Source organism: Carassius gibelio, chromosome A16 (assembly GCF_023724105.1).
Source record: "Carassius gibelio isolate Cgi1373 ecotype wild population from Czech Republic chromosome A16, carGib1.2-hapl.c, whole genome shotgun sequence".
NCBI lineage: Eukaryota > Metazoa > Chordata > Actinopteri > Cypriniformes > Cyprinidae > Carassius > Carassius gibelio.
The window spans coordinates 25,092,139-25,098,138 of NC_068386.1; the positions used below are offsets into that span (position 1 = coordinate 25,092,139).

At 34.2% G+C, this 6,000-nt stretch overlaps 1 long non-coding RNA gene across 1 annotated transcript; it reads right to left on the reverse strand.

Moving 5' to 3' along the window:
- Positions 1-3,632: 3,632 nt before the first annotated feature.
- Positions 3,633-5,990, reverse strand: LOC128030904 (uncharacterized). The gene is made up of 2 exons (XR_008187995.1): positions 5,941-5,990; positions 3,633-4,180 (listed from the first exon to the last, which is right to left on the reverse strand). It is a non-coding gene; the product is annotated as an uncharacterized LOC128030904 (long non-coding RNA).
- Between the last annotated feature and the right edge of the window lie 10 nt (positions 5,991-6,000).

Consider the following 6,000-nt stretch of genomic DNA (forward strand, 5'->3'; position numbering starts at 1 on the left):
GAAAAACTAAATATAACAAATCTGAGTTTTCTCCAATATCATGCAGCCCTACAAAAAGTATTTTCAACATTCATAAGAACCATTTTTAATAATTCCAGCTCAATTATCATCAATTATAATTGGAGCTCCTATCATATTAGAATGATTTCTGAAGAATCAAGTGACACTGAAGGCTGGAGGAATAATGCTGAAAATAAATTACTTACTTAATACTTAACATTATATTACGACAGAAAAGTTATTTAAAATTTTATTATTTCACAATATTGCTGTTTTCACTGTATTTCTGATTAAATAAGTGCAGCTTTGGTGAGCAGAAAAAGAGCTCCTTCAAAGTTATTAAATAACAATTCTAAGCTTGAATTGCAATGTAGGTTGTAAGTTCAGGTCAAGTGCATGCTGCTTCACCTGGGCCTGGGTGATATCTATAATTATCGACGGTACACCATCATCAATAATGATAGAAAGAATGTTTTATATATACCATGATAGTTTCACACTCTTTTCCCATTTAAAGGTGTGTATTATGAGTGACAAGTACACAGCCAACAGAACACAAACACACTGAAATGAGGAGATTGTGGATAAAAAAATAAAAATAAAAATAAATATTAGTCGACTTTAAAATTTTAATTTGCATTCAAATGCAAAAATGTTTGAATTTTAGGTGTGCATCTGGAAGCCTTATCAGCCTTATCGACTGCTGCATTTTCCTTTCAAAATCTAAGAGAAATAAAGAAGCTTAATGCGGAGGAGATATTGGTTAGGATACTACTGAAACCAAGCCATTCACACAGATCATATATTCGGCGCTTTATTTAGATGCACGACTATGACTGTTGCATACACGTCTCGCACAAGAGATGAATAGAAAGCCATGTTAAGTTAAAAGAGGTTAAACTTTTAGAAAACATATCTCGTGAATTTGTGGGGGTTTTATACCCTTCCACTGTGTCTCTCATGTTTTTAAATGCCATCATGTGATCAACGCTTTGGCCATTTGTAGTAAGCTATGCTATGCATACATGATGGTGTTTTGGTCATTATCGTTTATGCAATTTATGAATTGCATATTTTATCAACAAACAAGGGCTCTAGGATAAATCACATGTGATTGTCATGCGCATCGTATCAATAAAGTTGATTCAGTGATAGTACCCATACAAGTACAAATCTCCATCACGTGCTTTCAGATGGAAATTATTCAGATGCATTTAATACACAGAGCTGATCACTGACAAGCTACGTAATATTGCGTTCATTATATGAATCACATTTGATTATGAACGCAATATTGCGTAGCTTGTCAGTGTTAGAGTCTTTATTAATGCCATTTATGTTTTTGTTAATACAGAACATAACACGGGTAAACCAAATGAATGTAACTTTTGGAAACTGAATGTAAGGGAAATGTCATTGTGGAATGTCTGTGTTCTGATGTGATGCTGTTCATGTTCATTATGACATTTTCTTTTATCACTATAATTAATTTATAGCATTAACAAGATGATCTGTTGAATTAGTTTTGGAAGCGATGACTGATGAATGTATTTTCAGTTCAGTGCCGGTAGGTCTATATAAGATTAGTATTGACCAAGTTCAGAGGCTGTCATATGTGGATCAACTTACAATGTTGTGTAGTTTCAATATGAAAAATAAGTTTTGTATTGATTCAATGGATTTATATATATATATATATATATATATATATATATATATATATATATATATATATATATATATATGGGTTCAGTACGTACTTCTCTTTTCTTTTCTTTTATTTTGAACAGACAGTAGTACAACAACCAAAAACAAAAAAATTCCACCTCATAAGAAAATACAAATATTATTACATTATGTATAAATCATCTGCAGAACATAGTGGCCTTCACAAGTATCGGAACAGTAAAGACAAAATTGCTGTGGAGTCAGGACATTTGCAAATATGATTAAAAGATGAATATGCGACAAAACTAAAGAATGTCACATTTTATTATTAGGTCCTTCAACACATACATGTTTTACCAAATAAAAAGGACAGCACTTTTAGAGTTTATCCCACTATTTGATGTGCAATCAGAGCAGCGAAATGCTTTTCTCCAGCCTTTAATTCAGTCAATTCCAACTGTTGCTTGTTCTGGGGAGTTTCTGTCTTTAGTGCCCTCTTCAGATGGTGAAATTAATGTTCAATCGGATTTAAATCTGGAGATTGATTTGGGCAGTTTAAGACTTTACATTTCTTTGCCCTGATAAGTCCTTGACTGAACTGGCAGGGTGTTTTGGTGTCCTGATCCAATATGAAGCGCTTTCTAATGAGTTTGGTGGCATTTTCTTGAATACTGGTAGCCAAGATCAAGTCATCATTAACATGAAAACGTCTTGTTCTAGAGCCCATGCCATGACACCACCTCCACCAAGCTTTACAGATGAGATTGTATGCTTAGGATCATTTGCAGTTCCCTTTTTTATCCACACTTTTGCTTTCCAGTTATTTAGATAAAGGTTCATCTTTGTCTCATCGGTCCATCAACTTCACATTTGTGAAGAATCTTCCCTTTCTTTGTTTGGTGCTGATCAGAGGTTTGCATCTTTCTGTGTATCTTCTTTAATTCTGTGTCAGATTCTCCTGCGGACTGTAGACTGACAGAGCATCACCCCAGCTTTCTGGAGGTTGTTAGTAATTTTACAGACATGTATTTTAGGTTTCATTTTCTCAGCTTTTATGATTTGTCTGTCATCTACTGTTGTTCTTCTCAGTCGATCAGGTCGCCGTTGGTTGCTCATGTCGGCGGTAGTTTCCAAACTTTCTCCATGATCTTTGTTTTTTTATAGTTCTAACTGATTTCCTCTTTTATTTAGCATCCACATTTCTGTGAACCGTGTGTTTCACAGAAATTTTAATTCATCTTAGTTTGTGTGTGTCGTCATCGAATGAAAGTCTTAGAATGCAGAAGTAATAGATATAACTGATAAGACACATTCTCTGCTTTTAATATCTGAAGAACTAATGCAACAGGACACAGCTGAACACTTGTATTGAAAACACGGTTTCAATACTTCTGCTCACATCAGATAGGGAGATGAAAGTGCTGATCTTCTTATCATCTTTGTGTTGAATCACCCAATAATTAAATGTGACATTCTGTAGTTTTGTCTCATATCCATCTTTTAATCATATTAACAGATTTCTTGACTCCACAGCAAACAGAACAATTTTGTCTTTACTGTTCCAATACTTAAGGAGGATACTGTACACTGAAAAAAAACAACTGTTGGATTAACATAAAAAAAAATATGTACATCGGTTGCACATAATAAAATTAGGTGTACGCAACATGATTTAAACGTTAAAGCTACATAATTTTTGCTTGTTAAACGAACATGATTATTATATGTTATAAATACATAATTTGTTTTTTAAATAAACATGATTTATATATGTTCAAGATACATAATTTGTGCTTGTTAAACTAACATGACATTTTTATATTTTGCATTCATATATGCTGAGGTTTCAATAAATAAAACTAACCTGATTAAGTTTTAGAATACTATAAGCTGACTGAAGTTAAAAATAGCTTAGATTCCATGAACAAATGTCAATGAACAATGACAGCACATCAGTACTCATATCACTTTACTCATTTCATTTATTCATCACTTCAAGTAAAAGACAATGCACAGTCAAACATGAAGGTGAACAGTAATAACCATTCATACAGTAACTGCAACAAAAACATTAAGACAAATACACCGTCAAACAGGTGTAGAGGAAAAGGTGAACAATATAAAGTTGTCAAAAGCATACCTTGACTTTTTTTTTTCATTTTTAAAATCATAATCAGTCAAATTCATGCATTTCTTTTAAGAGTACAACTCATTTTTATGTATGTGCTACAGAATTAAATGAACAGTATCAAGTTACTAAAAAACAGAAGACTATCTTCTGCAGTACCTCAAATGTATTTTTCATTTCAGGTGGGTAGTTGAGATTTAAGGCATAGGCCTACATAAGACCAAAAAGCATTGCCATAGCTAACGCAAAGTTGTCCAAGCCTTGCAAGATGTTCTGGCCTTCCGGAACAATCCCGATGTCATCTGATCTGTCACGGAATTTGAGAATGTAGATTCCCACTGTGGTCTCCTCTGTGGATTTTTGGATGAAGGCTTTGTCATCGTCCTGCAGAATGCACAGACAAAATGACATTGGACAGAACACCGGGCACTGCTCTGGGAATATTCAAACAAATGCAATTTCAATCATTTAATAATGTAGATAACATGAAAAATGTGAACTTGTATATAATGAGAACCAGACAAGACCAAGTAAGACAGATGACTGATTACAGATTACTGTTAGACCTCAGTTCTAGGATTGTGGATGGTAGTCCTACAAGTTTAGATCAAAGATACCCAATTGTGCAGTGGTCAGCAACCTTACGGCAGGCAGATGGATAATTCCAGAATATCAATAATAATGTACTGATGTGCTTTGTGGTGGTAGCATACAATAGCAGAGGGAGTCGAGACAAAAGTAATTAAAGCTACACTGTGTAATAGTTAAAGTTGATTTTTTTTTTTTTGCCGAAAACACTTTGTTCTTTCAAAATTATATGTTCTCAATGTTTATACAATTCAAACAACTAATTAAGTATTCTCGTAAGTGTATAAGTAAGTTGCCATTTAAAATACATACGAGTGAATTGTTCTAATGGCGGAAGCCATGTTGAGCCTCCATCTTGAAAATAAATCAACCAAAGAGGGACATACCTGGAAATGCAAGCTTTGTGTGCATCTCTAATGGTTACATAATACACTGATGAATGAGCACTGCTTTTAAATGAACATTTATTTAAAAAAAAAAATATTTTACCAAATTTAATTTCCTAATGGCATAAACAAGCTTTACTCCCTTGAAACCTTAACTGGAATGTCACTGCGACTTCCCGAATAGGTGAACACACGTTCGCTCACATCACTTGTGAAGTAAAATTGAAAATTGAGGATGCAGTGCATCGGGATTAGAGGTCGACCGATTTATCGGTTTTGCCGATTAATCGGCACCGATAGTTGATTGGTGGAACAGTCAGTTATCGGCAAAAATCCCTGCTGATAGTTTTCCGTGTTTTGTCCTCTGCTGGAGCGGCTCAAAGTTTCCCGGGTTGGGTCTGTTGCTGCAGCGGCTGAGAAGGCTCTGTTTTCATTATACAGTGTGAGAGCGGCCTCTAGTGGCTGAAATCACTGACAGCACATGCTGCTTGTTTAGACACCTAAACCGTCATAAGCCGAAAAAAAAACAAAAAAAACCTGTATACATTTTTGGTCAACCGCCCAGCACTAATTAGTTGTACATGTTCTCATATCCATATATTTTGTTCTACTAAAAATCTCAAGGTTAACTGGGTTTTGCTATTACACAATTCTTTTATAGTGTTCAAATGTTCACCTTCGTTTCTAATTTTCACCTTTTTGAATATATATTAAAATTTAGAATATTAGTTGTCAGCCCTAATGCTCATTCATGTTTATTTCGCGCTGTAACTGGTATTATTGAGGAAGAGAAGATCATGTGCTTCTCTTGAGCTGAGCCTGAGCGATCTCACGCCACAGCGCCAAAACGGTATTTATGTTTTTGAATTTAGTAAGAAAATGGACGTAATTTGAAATCTGAGACTTTGTTTCATATCAATAATAACAAAGCACAAAGATTATTGTGAGTTACTGGATGGGATGTGCACTACAATGTTCCATTCATTCATCAACTGAAAACAGGATGATTAATAGATTCCTGGGATTTAAGAATCGATACTGGTTCAGAAAAATGAGAATTGATTAAAATCGAGAAATCAATATTTTTTACCCAGCCCTAATAGAGAGGAATACTGAAAACAGAAAAAAGGCAATCAAATGTACTTGCAGTAGATTGACAAAAATACTCACCACTTCTATAGAGTATTTGCAAGTCAAATTGACTAGGTGAATCTCATATCTGTAAAATAT